At 45.3% G+C, this 13101-nt stretch overlaps 1 non-coding gene across 1 annotated transcript; it reads left to right on the top strand.

Moving 5' to 3' along the window:
• Positions 1–7300: 7300 nt before the first annotated feature.
• On the top strand, positions 7301–7430 carry LOC114228659 (small nucleolar RNA SNORA33). Its single transcript, XR_003614799.2, has one exon. It is a non-coding gene; the product is annotated as a small nucleolar RNA SNORA33 (small nucleolar RNA).
• The last annotated feature ends 5671 nt before the right edge of the window (positions 7431–13101 follow it).

The following is a 13101-nucleotide window of genomic DNA, read 5'->3' as shown; positions in this document are numbered from 1 at the left end:
GGCGGCTGGCGGGGGCCGCCGGCCCGGGACCGACCGCCGGGCTGCCGGGCGGGAGCTGGGGACGCACCGAGAAGCCGCCCTGAGGGCCGGGCCTGGGGCGGAGCCGGGGAAGACCCGGGGGCTGGAGTGGGGAAGCTAGCAGGGGGTCATGAAGAGTGTTGGGTCGCTGTCTGTGGGCAAAGATCTCCAATTGGTGACTTAGGAAGGGGCCATGTGAAAGTTGGGGGGCTGGAGTGAGGGGGCTGTGGTGATGATATGGGAGCTGGAATGGGGGGTTAGAAAGTGGTCATGGGGAGCTGGGGAAGGAGCTTGGGGGCTGGTATTAGGGGAGTAAAGAGGGACCATGCGGAGATGGAATGGAGGCTGAGGGCTGGGGGCCGGTAGTGGAGGATTAGCAGCGGGGCTATATAGAGGGAGCTCGGAAGGGAATTGGGGGGCTGGTATTAGGGATAGGAGGTCAGGTATTGGGTATCTAGGAAAGGGCTGTGGAGAGGGGAGTGGGAGCTTCTATGGTGGGGTAGGAAGGAGATATTAGGGGCTTTCCTGGGGGGATTGGGAAGGTGATATGGGGGCTGGGACAGGGAGTGGGGGCTGGTATGAGGGTCTAAGAAAGAGAAGTAGAGGGATCAGGGTGAGGCTACATAGGAGTCGGAGGGTGGGACTGCAGGGTCTGGACCCGGGGTGGGGGGTTCCTCAGAAGCCAGGGCTGGATGTAGCTGGGAGGGAGCCTAGGACTGGCACGCCAGGGCTGGGCAGAGAGGTTTGCCAGGCCAAGGGGACGAGGGTCGGCAGGCAGTCTGGGCTGGGAGGGGCGGGCGGCGGGCAGGAGATGTCCCCTGGGCGCCGGAGAGCAGCCGGGCCCGGGGAGGGCCGGGGGTGGGGGGGCGGTTGCCCCGCGCCCAGGCCGGACGCACACGGAGGCTGCGGCCGCGGGGAGGGGGTGCGGGGAGACCAACCTGGGCCCGGTCCGGGGCAGCGGGTCCGGGACTGGCACGACCTAGGCGCCGCGGCTCGGCGCTCCGGGCAGCGGCGGCCTCAGCCCAGGCGGCGGCCGCGGCGCGGCCTCCATCTTGCTCGGCTCTCCCGGGCGCGCTCCGGTGCCAAGGCGCGCGCTCCGGTGCCAAGGCGCGCGCTCCCGGGCCAAGGCGCGCAGAGCGGAGGCGCGCTCCCGCCGCGAGCGTGCGGAACGGGGCGGAACCGGGTCGTGGTGGCGCGGTCCGCAGCGCGCCCAGCCGGAGCAATAAGTCCCACCAGCACGGTAGGGCCCTCTGGTTTGGGGAACCCCCTTCTTCCAGCCTACGTTGTGGGGCTATGGGTCCCCGCAGAGTCCATGGGAATGGGGGAGGGGCCGAACGCGGTGTTATTTGATAGGGTTTGAACAGATCTCTTTCTTCCAAATTACCTTCCTTACAGCCTATCACAGTGCCTCAAGTTGCACTCTACGCTTCCAGTCCTTTGGGTCTTGTAGGCGTTGAAGGCTCCCAGAGTCTCCTAGGAAACTGCCAACACCTCTGGGAGAGGGAACCCCTAAGCTGTTAGCGGCCCATGCCTGCGGTGGGGATTCACGGGCCGCCAGGCAAGGAACAGGTCCCACGGTGAGGGGACAGGAGAGGAGAGTGGGAACATGTTTGTTACCCTCCTTATACTGTCCCCAGTGCCTGGCATGAAGTGGGTACATCATTAAGAACAAAGCATCAGAGTGAGGCCGAGCTCACCCTGGGGGCACTCCAAGAAGGCCGGGTGGGTCATTGCTTTCCCTGTAGGGAAATAGCTTTGGCTCAGGATCTGCCAAGGCGACCTGGTTTGGCACTCAGACAAACTCTGACTCCTTACTACCTCTTTGACCTTGTACTTGCGCTCTCTGAACCTCTGTTTCCCCATCTGTAAAGTGAACGGATTAAGCTTTTATTTTAAAAAGCTAAGATTAAAGTGGGCTTTGAAAAATAATCTTTACTAGTGGGTTCCAAATACTGGACCTCACACAGGGATCAGCCTGATTAAATTTACCTCTGTCTGGGGGGTGAGGGGGGCAGAAATATGTAAGGTTGCTATTTGTCTTCCCCCCCCCCCAGGGGGGAAAGGGACCAGTTGTTGTTTTCCTGAGATTATGTACTTCCTGCTATCTTTTTTTAAAAAATATATTTTATTGATTTTTTACAGAGAGGAAGGGAGAAGGATAGAGAGTTAGAAACATCAATGAGAGAGAAACATCGATCCTGCACACCTCCTACTGGGGATGTGCCCGCAACCAAGGTACATGCCCTTGACTGAATCGAACCTGGGACCCTTCAGTCCGCAGGCCAACGCTCTATCCACTGAGCCAAACCAGCTAGGGCACTTCCTGCTATCTTAATATAAAAAAATCTCTTTTTAAAAAAGAAATGGTGATGATAATTAATGGAAATTTCTTTTTAATGTCTTTATTTGGCAAAATAAAAATAGGCAGTGTTAACTTTGTGTTATAAAAAATATTACGAGTCTATGAACTCCCACAATTTGGAGACCTATGTCATGTCACCTGAATGCTCAGTAAGTTTGCTTACCTTCTATTGGTTCTTTGCATGGGCCCTTATTCCCAAAGGACCCTTCTCTGATTCTTAGGGTAAGATGTCTGTCTTAGCCAAACATTTCAGAGGGTCCTAGGTTGCCAGTTGTCTTTTTTTTGCCCAAACTCATTACACTGAGGTTAAATGACTTGCCCAAAGTCACACCTGTCTGTCTCCTGAGAGCCCTAAGATACTGGCATCATAAGATGGGAGGGATTGTGGAGAGTGACTCTTTCTATACCTTCTCCTACCTGACAAATGGAGAACAAAGGTCACTTATACAAAATGGTGGATCAATCCTGCTTATTAGGCTGATCAACCTGATTCATGAATTTATTCATCCAGGCAATAAACATGTGATGACCCTCTGCTATGTGCCAGTCACATTACCATGCTTGGCCTTGGGGAGAAGATGGTGGGTAAAATAGATGTGGTCCCTGCCCTGGAGCTCACAGCTTCATGGGGAGATAGGAGGTTCTGGGAGGAGGAAGTAGGCAAGTGGTCATCCTCAAAGAGCACTTCAAAGTCTCCTTCCATGAGTACTCCTGGTTTGGGCACTGTTCCGAACAGAGCCAGAAGCTCCATCTTTTCTCCTTACTCTGCCATGAATAACTACCTTTTTCTCTATCCTAGTGAGCCAAGGTAGGCAGTCCAGGGGAAAAAAAACATAGACGTCCACTGACTACTCCCAAGGCAAGAACTGAGAATTCTTTTTAAAAAATTATTTTTTATTGATTTCAGAGAGGAAGGGAGAGGGGAGAGAGATAGAAACATCAATGATGAGAGAGAATCATTGATCAGCTGCCTCCTGCATGCCCCCACCTAAGGATCAAGCCCGCAGCCCGGGCATGTGCCCTTGACCAGAATCGAACCCAGGACCCTTCAATCTACAGGCCGATGCTCTATCCACTGAGCCAAACCAGCTAGGGCAAGAACTGAGAATTCTTGCTAAGATGGGCTCCTAGTTCCTCTCTGGTTGTTCTATTTTAGCTCTGCAGAGCAATGGTGCCCTGAAGAGATCTGCCCACCACCCACACCACTTCTGACATCAATACTTTTTCTTTAAAGAAACTCCTTTCTCCCTTACTCAGTCCCTGGGCTTTGGTGAGACTCGCCCCATTGTCACCACCGTACTCTTCCACACAGGGAGACAAATGATCAGGCCTGGACAATGAGAATACTCCATTATAGCAGACACAATGATTGGTTCAGGGGTGGGGCCCATAAGCCAACCGAAATAGTTGAGAATGATATCCAGGTCATTTATTGCAGTTTATAAGGAGATGTTCTCTTTCTGTTGAGAATAATGAACTGGGGAATTGTAAGCTTTAGCTACTGGGGCCATCTTTGATACCCCAAGTAGAGCATTTGTCTTAGAATAAGATAAACACAGAAGGAAGTTAAGAAGTGGAAAGAGGCCGAAACCGGTTTGGCTCAGTGGATAGAGTGTCGGCCTGTGGACTCAAGGGTCCCAGTTTCGATTCCGGTCAAGGGCATGTACCTTGGTTTCGGGCACATCCCCAGTAGGGGGTGTGCAAGAGGCAGCTGATCGATGTTTCGAACTCTCTATCCCTCTCTCTTCCTCTCTGTAAAAAAATCAATAAAATTTATTTTAAAAAAGAAGAAGAAGAAGAAGAAGAAGAAGAAGTGGAAAGAGGAGCATTTGAGCTCTTGTTTTCCAGCATGTCATCAGTTTGGCTCAAATAAACTCTTTTTTAAATTCTCAAAAAAAAAAAAAAAAAAAAAAGGGAGAGAGAAAGTTCTAATGACATAGTTTGAGCATCTAGATCCATCCATGCCCGAAAACCTGCTTCTGGATTGTTTTATTAGGTGAGCCAATAAATTCAGTTTTTGTTTAAGCCAGTTTGAGTTGAATTTTTGTCACTTCCAATACAAATAGTCCCAGCCCTGGCCAGTTTGGCTCAGTGGATAGAGCGTCGGCCTTCGGACTGAAGGGTCCCAGGTTCGATTCTAGTCGGGGGCACGAGCCTGGGTCGCAGGCCCGATCCCCACTAGGGGGCGTGAGGAGGCAGCCAATCGATGATTCTCATCAGTGATGTTTCTATCTCTCTCCCTCTCCCTTCCTCTCTGAAATCAATAAAAATATGTTTAAAAAAAAAAATAGTCCCTACATCCCCCCAAAAGAGAGCAGGGCTGATATCCTGGATTGTTTATACTGTAAAAGAATGCCTGAACAGGTGAGCTACTCCTAACATCTTGGAACTGAAAGACCAGAATTTGAGGCCCATCTCTGCCACTGATCAACAGTGTGACCCAGGTCAAGGATGCTGCTCTTCAGAGCCCGATTTTCTTCATTTATAAAATGGAGAAAAAACATCCTTCCTACAGATGTTGTAAAGATTAAAAGAGATAATGGATGGGGAAAAAGCTTTGTAAATTGAAAATGGCTTTATAAATGTATGTGATTGTCATTAAATTTTAATAAGTAGCTTTTCTAAAGAGTAGAAATAGCAGCATTGGAAAGGCACTTGCTGAGCTGGGAGTAGCTGGGAAAGAATGTCTCCTCATCTTAAAGACAAACGGTGGGGGCAGTTACAGAAAGAAAATTTGAGAGCTTCTCATTGTCCCCAGGGAGTGACCAGACCAGAATGGAACAGTTGTGGGATCAAGATGGGGACCATGGACCATAAGGTAAAGGTGATGCCGGACTGAGCACCTGGCCAAGAAGAGAGCCAGCAGGGCACGTCCAGCCAATATCCTACCAGAGAAAGATTTGTAACTTGCTGGATACTCTTATTAAGTGTTCTAAGTTAAGTGTTCCGTTCTGTTGAACAGTTATTAAGCTCTTAAAACATTCTAGGTCCCCTGATCTTTGCTTTACATGTATTGTTCATTTAATTTTCACAATAATCCTATGAGATTGTGTTATGGGCTGAATTGTGCCCTCCCTACCTACTCATATATTGAAGTCCTAACCTCTAGTACCTCACAAAGTGACTGCATTTGGAGATAGGGCCTTTAAAGAGGTAATTAAGGTAAAATGAAGTCATATGGGTCAGCCCCAATCCAATATGACTGTCCTCATAAAAAGAGATTAGGACATATAGCTCACAGACCAAGGGACAGCTATGGAGGACACAGTGAGAATGCAGCTATAGGAGAGAGGCCTCAGAAGAAACCAAACTTGATCTTGGACTTGATCTAGCTTGCAGAACTGTGAGAAAATTAATTTCTGTTGTTTAAGCCACCAATGTATAGTATTTTGTTATGGCAGCTCTAGGAAACTAATACAGGTAGGTACTGCTATATGGCCATTTTACAGAGGTTAAATGACTTGCCCAAACTCATTACCCTGAGGTTAAATGACTTGCCCAAAGTCACACCTCTAGCAAGTGGAGGACCTGAGATTTATTTATCTCCAGGTAGCCTGCCCCAGAGTGCCCACTCTTTAAAAAAAAATTTTTTGATTTGGGAAAAAGAGAGATTGATTTATTGTTCTACTTGTTTATGCATTTATTGGTTGACTTTTTAAAAATATTTTCATTGATTTCAGAAAGGAAGGGAGAGGGGAGAGTTAGAAACATCACTGATGAGAGAGAATCATCGATTGGCTCCCTCCTGCACACCCCCCACTGGGGATTGAGCCAGCCACCCAAGCATGTGCCCTTGACCAGAATCGAACCTGGGACCCTTCAGTCCGAACCTGGGACCCTCTATCCACTAAGCCAAACCAGCTAGGGCAGGTTGACTCTTTTTTTGAAATCCTCACCTAAGGACAGGCTTAGAGAGAGGAAGGGGGAGAGAGAGAAGAGAGAGAGAGAGAGAGAGAGAGAGAGAGAGAGACAAGAGAGAAACATAGATATGAGAAAGAAACATCAATCAGCTGCCTTCCATACATGCCCTGACTGGGGATCGAACCCCAAACCTGGGTATGTGCCCTGATCAGGAATTGAACCAGCAACCTTCTGGTGCACAGGACAACGCTCAACCAACTGAGCCACTCTGGCTGGGCCATTGGTTGACTCTAATATGTGCCCTGACTGGGGATTGAACCCACAACCTTGGTGTATTGGGACGATGCTCTAACCAACTGAGCTACCCACTCAGGGCCCAGAGTACCCATTCTTAATTACTGCACCATATAGGTCATTCCATAGAATGGATTCATTTCTTCTCAACTACTTTTGCTCCCTTTTTAAAATTCATATCATTTAGTTATGAGCACATGCACTGGCCTCAGACATCTGGGTTTAAATCTCATTTCTGCTCACAATTGCTCTAAAGCCTGTTTCCTCATCTGTAAAGTGGGGATGACGATAGTAGTGGTACCTCACTCCCAGTGCTCAGGAAGGTTGAATGACATATTGTGCGCATTGTCATGCCCTGAGCACTTGGAAAACTTTCAAAGCTATTTGCTGTTATCATTGCATTGCTAGAAAGTGGAAGTTTTGGGATTCAAACTCGGGACTGGTTTGGTCAAAGCTAGAGCACATAACCCTTACATTGAATTGTTCAGAGCCGATGAGTCCCTCCAGAGCGGCATGGGAGCTGTCAAGTCAGACAAATGGGCATTTGTATTCTGTAATACCCAGTAACTGTGTGGCTTGAGTAAGTTTTTTAAATTCTCTGAACCTATAAAATTGAACTGACAACCCCTTAGCCTCAGGTGGTTTAAATGAGGTAAAATATGTGAGATTTTGGTCACATAGTAGATGCTCAGTAAAGATTAGTAGAGAGGATTTTATATTTTGTAGAAGGTTAGGTTCTAAAGACAAATGCAATTGAAGACAAATATGGCGTAAATTACTCTTTATTACCTGAATGTGTTTCTGCAGAAATTTAGAGAAAGCTGACAATAGTAAAGCCATGTTACAAGCCTTAAAGACACCGAAGGCATGAAGGTCCTTGAAAATGGCTATAAGAAAAAAAAAAAATACCCTCTAAAAAATCCCTTAATTGTCCATAAAGTACAATAATCAAGGTCCGTGTACACCAAACCACCCCATCCTGTAGTTCTTAGATACTAACATTTAAGAAAACATTGAAGAAAACTGAGGTAGCCCTACTGATTTGGCTCAGTGGATAGAGTGTCAGCCTGCGGACTGAAGGGTCCCGGGTTCTATTCCAGTCAAGGGCACATGCCTGGGTTGTGGGCTCGATCCTCAGTAGGGGGTGTGCAGGAGACAGCTGATCAATGATTCTCTCTCTCTCTTCCTCTTTAAAATCAATAAAAATATATTTTTTTTAAAAAAAGAAAACTGAGATAGGCTGAAGAAAGAAACAAAAGGAAAGTCCATTTTCAGATGTGGAACCATTCAAACCATTCCGTCTTTAAAATATTATTAATCCTTAAAAAGTTGGGGATGCGCCGAGACCGGTTTGGCTCAGTGGATAGAGCGTCGGCCTGCAGACTGAAGGGTCCCAGGTTCGATTCCGGTCAGGGGCATGTACCTTGGTTGTGGCCACATCCCCGGTGGGGGGTGTGCAGGAGGCAGCTGGTCGATGTTTCTCTCTCATCGATGTTTCTGGCTCTCTGTCCCTCTCCCTTCCTCTCTGTAAAAAATCAATAAAATATATTTTTTTTAAAAAAGTTGGGGATGGATGAAAAATTCTAAAGGATCCATGTTTATCTGTATGTAGAATTTACTCTTATCTGTAGTCTTCAAAACATTAACACAAAAATAGGTTAATTCTTGCTTGTGATGATTAAAATAAATAACATTGTCACCTCTTAAGGAATCACTCATTAAATATCCATATGAAGCTGTAATGAAAAATCTGTGGGGCTTGTCCAGCGTTCCTTTTCCTTTTCTTCTAGTAATAGTATCCAGCTTCTGTTAGGGAACTGCCCCTCCTCCCTCCCTGGGCAGGAGTGGATATGGGTCGCAGGCCCGCCAATCATACTGCCTGTCTTAACCAACTCTGGCTGCTATTTCACAATATCATAGACTAGGTGGCATAAACAACAAACATTTTTTTAATACATTTTATTGATTTCTTTACAGAGAGGAAGGGAGAGGGATAGAGAGCTAGAAACATCGATGAGAGAGAAACATCAATCAGCTGCCTCCTGCACACCCCCTACTGGGTATGTGCCCGCAACCAAGGTACAAGCCCTTGACCGGAATCGAACCTGGGACCCTTGAGCCTTCAGGCCGACGCTCTATCTACTGAGCCAAACCTGTTAGGGCGCAACAAACATTTCTTTCTCACAGTTCTGGGGACTGGAGATCAGGGGCCTGTATGGTGAGAGCTCTTTCCCTGATTTATAGTTGGCTTCCTTCTGCTGTTCTCAAGTGGCAGAGAGAGAGAGAGCACTAGTCTTCCTCCCTTTCTAAGAATACCAATCCCATTATGGAGGCTCTACCCTTATGACCTCATCTAAACCTAATTACCTCTCATTAATTAATTTAATTTTATTTAATTTGCATTTTTCTAATGACTAGGGATGTTAAACATCTTTTCATGTGCTTATTGATTGTATATCTTCTTTGGAGAAATGTCTATTCACATTATTTTCTCATTTTTGGATTGGGCTGTTTGTTGTTGAGTTGTAGGAGTTTTTCTTCATATTTTCAGAAGATTAATTACTTAACACATATGATTTGCAAATATTTTCTCCCATACTGTGGGTTGTGTTTTAACTCTCTTAATCGTGTCCTTTGATGCACAAATGTTTTAAATGTTGATGAAGTCTAGTTTATCAATTTTTTCTTTCGCTGCCTGTGCTTTTGTGTCATATCCAAGAAATTATTGCTAAACCCAATGTCATGGAACCTTTTCCCGATGTTTTCTAAGAGTTTTATAGTTTTAGCTTTTACACTTAGGTCTTTGATCCATTTGAATTAATTTTTCTGTAATGTAAGATTCCAACTTCATTCTTTGCATGTGGCTATCTATTGAAGAGACTGTCCTTTCCCTATTGAATGATTTTGGAACCCTTCTTGAAAATCATCTGACCATACATGTGAGGGTTTATTTTTAGGTTCTCTATTCTATTCCATTGGTCTGTCTGTCTGTCCTTATACCAGTACTACTGTTTTGAAGGAAGCAATGGTTTTTTTAAAAATATATTTTATTGATTTTATTACAGAGAGGAAGAGAGAGGGATAGAGAGTTAGAAACATCGATGATAGAGAAACATCGATCAGCTGCCTCTTGCGCACCCCCTACTGGGGATGTGCCCGCAACCACGGTACATGCCCTTGACCAGAATCGAACCCGGGACCCTTCAGTCCAAAGGCCGACGCTCTATCCACTGAGCCAAACCGGTTTCGGCGGAAGCAATGGTTTTAATCACATTAAATATTAACATGATAGATTGTTGCTTGTATGCACATGTTTCATTGTATTTTATTAATGATTTGGGAAATTTTGGGGGGCTTGGTGTTGACATGTCATGCATTATAATTTCGCCCATGTAAAATAATGGGAAGCAGGCTTCTTCCAGTCTGTTTTCATACAGAATATCTGATTTCTAAAACAGATTAGTGATGTTAAGTAAGAGATTCTGTATTTTATTTCTACCCTTTATTTATTATTTCTACATCTTTATTTTTTAAAAAATATATTTTATTGATTTTTTACAGAGAGGAAGGGAGAGGATAGAGAGTTAGAAACATCAACGGGAGAAAAACATTGATCAGCTGCCTTTTGCACACTTCCTACTGGGGATGTGCCTGCAACCAAGGTACATGCCCTTGACCGGAATCAAACCTGGGACCTTTCAGTCCGCAGGCTGATGCTCTATCCACTGAGTCAAACCGGTCAGGGCTATTTCTACATCTTTAGACATTCATACTTAACATAAAGTCAAAAGTAAATCAAGATCTTAGAATCAGTTTGTTGATATCAACCAAAATTCCTGCTGGAATTTTTAAATGAATTAGATTGAATCTATATATCTATTTGGTGAAAACTGACATCTTAACAACATTGAGTCTTCTAATTCATGAACAAAGTATATGATTTGTCTCAGTTTTCTTTGATTTCTTTCACCAGTGTTTTGGTTTTAGCAAACAAATCTTGCACAACTTTTTTGTTTTTAATTTGATTTCAGAGAGGAAGGGAGAGGGAGAGAGAGATAGAAACATCAATGATGAGAGAATCATTGATCAGCTGCTTCCTGCACACCCCCCACTGGGGATTGAGCCCGCAACCCGGGCCTGTGCCCTGACTGGGAATCAAACCCAGGACTCTTCAGTCCACAGGCCGATGCTCTATCCACTGAGCCAAACTGGCTAGGGCTTTTAAAAAATAAAGAAAAATCTCAAATGAATAAGGAAAAAAACAAAAAACCACACTTATTCTTGACTGCCATGTGTTGGGTCTCTACAATACATTCTTGTTTTTAATCCTAATCAAGATCATAATAATCTGGCCACTCAGGGTATATGTCAATGTCCCCATTTTATAAATGAGGAAACTGAGGCTTAGAGAACAAAGGTTGCCTTGCTCAAGGTCACAGAACCTGGAAACCCAGCATAGACATGTCTGCCTGGCTCCAAAGTCCATGTTTGGGCCATTCTTCCTTCTCTCTCCCCATCCCAGTTATTTGTAAGGATCAGACCTGAGGATCAGGAATGTGATTTTCCATCTTGAAGGCAGAAATCAGAGTGGGGCTTGTTATTAAGTAACCCACCAGACAGCCCTTGATTAGCAATGGAAGTGAAATTCTGCCAGACTCTGGGGATGCCATTTAGCAATATTAAATTTAGGGTGTAAATTAGTCTGGCTGGAGAGTTCATTCCCTTTCTGGTTCTGGCAGTTGTCATGAGAGAGATGTCTAGTGGGAATTCTGCCTCCTGGTTCAGATTTTCTGTAGACAAGATTCCAGAAGCCAAACTTTCCCACAGCATCTCAGCTGCCCTGCCTTGGATTTGTTGTTTAGCTTTTACCTTCCCTGCAAAACCATGAACAGCAGCTCAAGGATCTCCCCACCTTGCCCAGCACTGACTTCCAGGCCCTTCCAGGGCTGCAGTGCCTGGCACGTAGTAGCACTCCATACCAGTTTGTTTTATTAGTTGATTGATTAACAAATCACTGAAAATGTGCCCTAGCCAGTTTGGCTCAATGGATAGAGTGTTGGTCTGTGGACGCAAGAGTCCCAGGTTCGATTCAAGTCAAGGGTACATGCCCGGGTTGCGGGCTCGATCCCCAGTAGGGGGTGTGCAGGAGGCAGCCAATCAATGATTCTCTCTCATCGTTGATGTTTCTGACTCTCTCTCTCTCTCTCTCTCTCTCTCCCTCTCCTTCCTCTCTGAAATCAATAAAAATATATTTAAAAAGAAAAAGAAAATGTAGTTGCTCCCAAATTAAATTGAACTGTGTGTGCCAGGATTTGCAAAACTCCCAACGGTCAGGTCAGCACCACGGAGGGAATCTGCCTCGATGGCACCTCCTGGTCTTTGAGAGTTTTCCAGGGGCAATCCCTGGCAAATCACGCCATAGCTCTTCCCCGTGTGAGGCCTAGTCCCTGTTCCCTTCTTCTAGACTTCTGACTTTCCACCTCACTTGGGTCACCACAAAAGGCTCCTAGATGGCAGTGCCTCTTTAGAACCAAGAAAGAGGGACCCTAATTTTTGGTCCATGCTTTAAAGAATTCCAGATGTCACAAACACACACATGGAATTTTGGTAGAGGACACACAGGCACTTCCGCCATTTGGGATCGGGTGCTCAGGACTGGCACTGTTCAACCCATAACCCTCAACATCCACTCTCACAACTCGGAGCCATGCTCGTCCACACCTCTGAAGAAAGGACAGCTGCATCTAAATGGTTTTCAGTGGGTTGTGCCACGGCTAATATCCAGACAGACACTGTTTAAAGGAATAGAGGGGGGTATGAGTGGTAGAACCCCTTGGATAAAAGAAAAGACAAATCAATGTACCTATCAAACCCTTCTCCCTCAGATAACATGACTGCAATAGATTCTTGCACAACAAGGCATTGCTTCCTAGTAGTGCCAAGTGTACATGGTCTTGCAGCTTTCCAAGTTCTAACTCATGGTTCCAGAAGTGCCCACAAATTAGCTCTATTTTCACAGGAGTTGCACATGGTAACTGAAGAATATTTTGCAATGTTGACATTTTTATTACTCTTAACTTGGCTTGCAAGTTTGCCTAGATGTAACATGACTCATGTGATTCCAGTTCTTTATATGGGCAATGAAATGGACACTGGTGTTGCAAATGGACTTGCAAATGGTTTTACTTATATAAAAATATTTAATTACATTTTCAAAAACTAATTTCAGATCTACATAAATATTTTTGGATTTTAGCCCTAACTGGTATAGCTCAGTTGGTTAGGTGGTGCCCCATGCACTGAAAGGCTGCTAGTTCAATTTCCTCTCAGGGCACATGCCCTGGGTTGCGAGCTTGATCCTAGTAGGGGGAGTGCAGGAGGCAGTTATTGATGTTTCTCTCACGTTAGTATTTTTCTCTCTCCCTCTCCCCTACTCTCTCTCTAAAAAAATCAATTTAAAAATCTTTTTAAAAATCTATCTATATATCTATATATATATATATATAAAACCCTAATATGCAAAGAGACTGAACAGCCGAACAACCAATCACTATGATGTGTGCTGA

Source organism: Eptesicus fuscus, chromosome 18 (genome assembly GCF_027574615.1).
Source record: "Eptesicus fuscus isolate TK198812 chromosome 18, DD_ASM_mEF_20220401, whole genome shotgun sequence".
Classification (NCBI taxonomy): Eukaryota; Metazoa; Chordata; class Mammalia; order Chiroptera; family Vespertilionidae; genus Eptesicus; species Eptesicus fuscus.
Note: the sequence above shows the minus strand (reverse complement) of the source record. Positions and strands in the feature narration are given on the sequence as shown.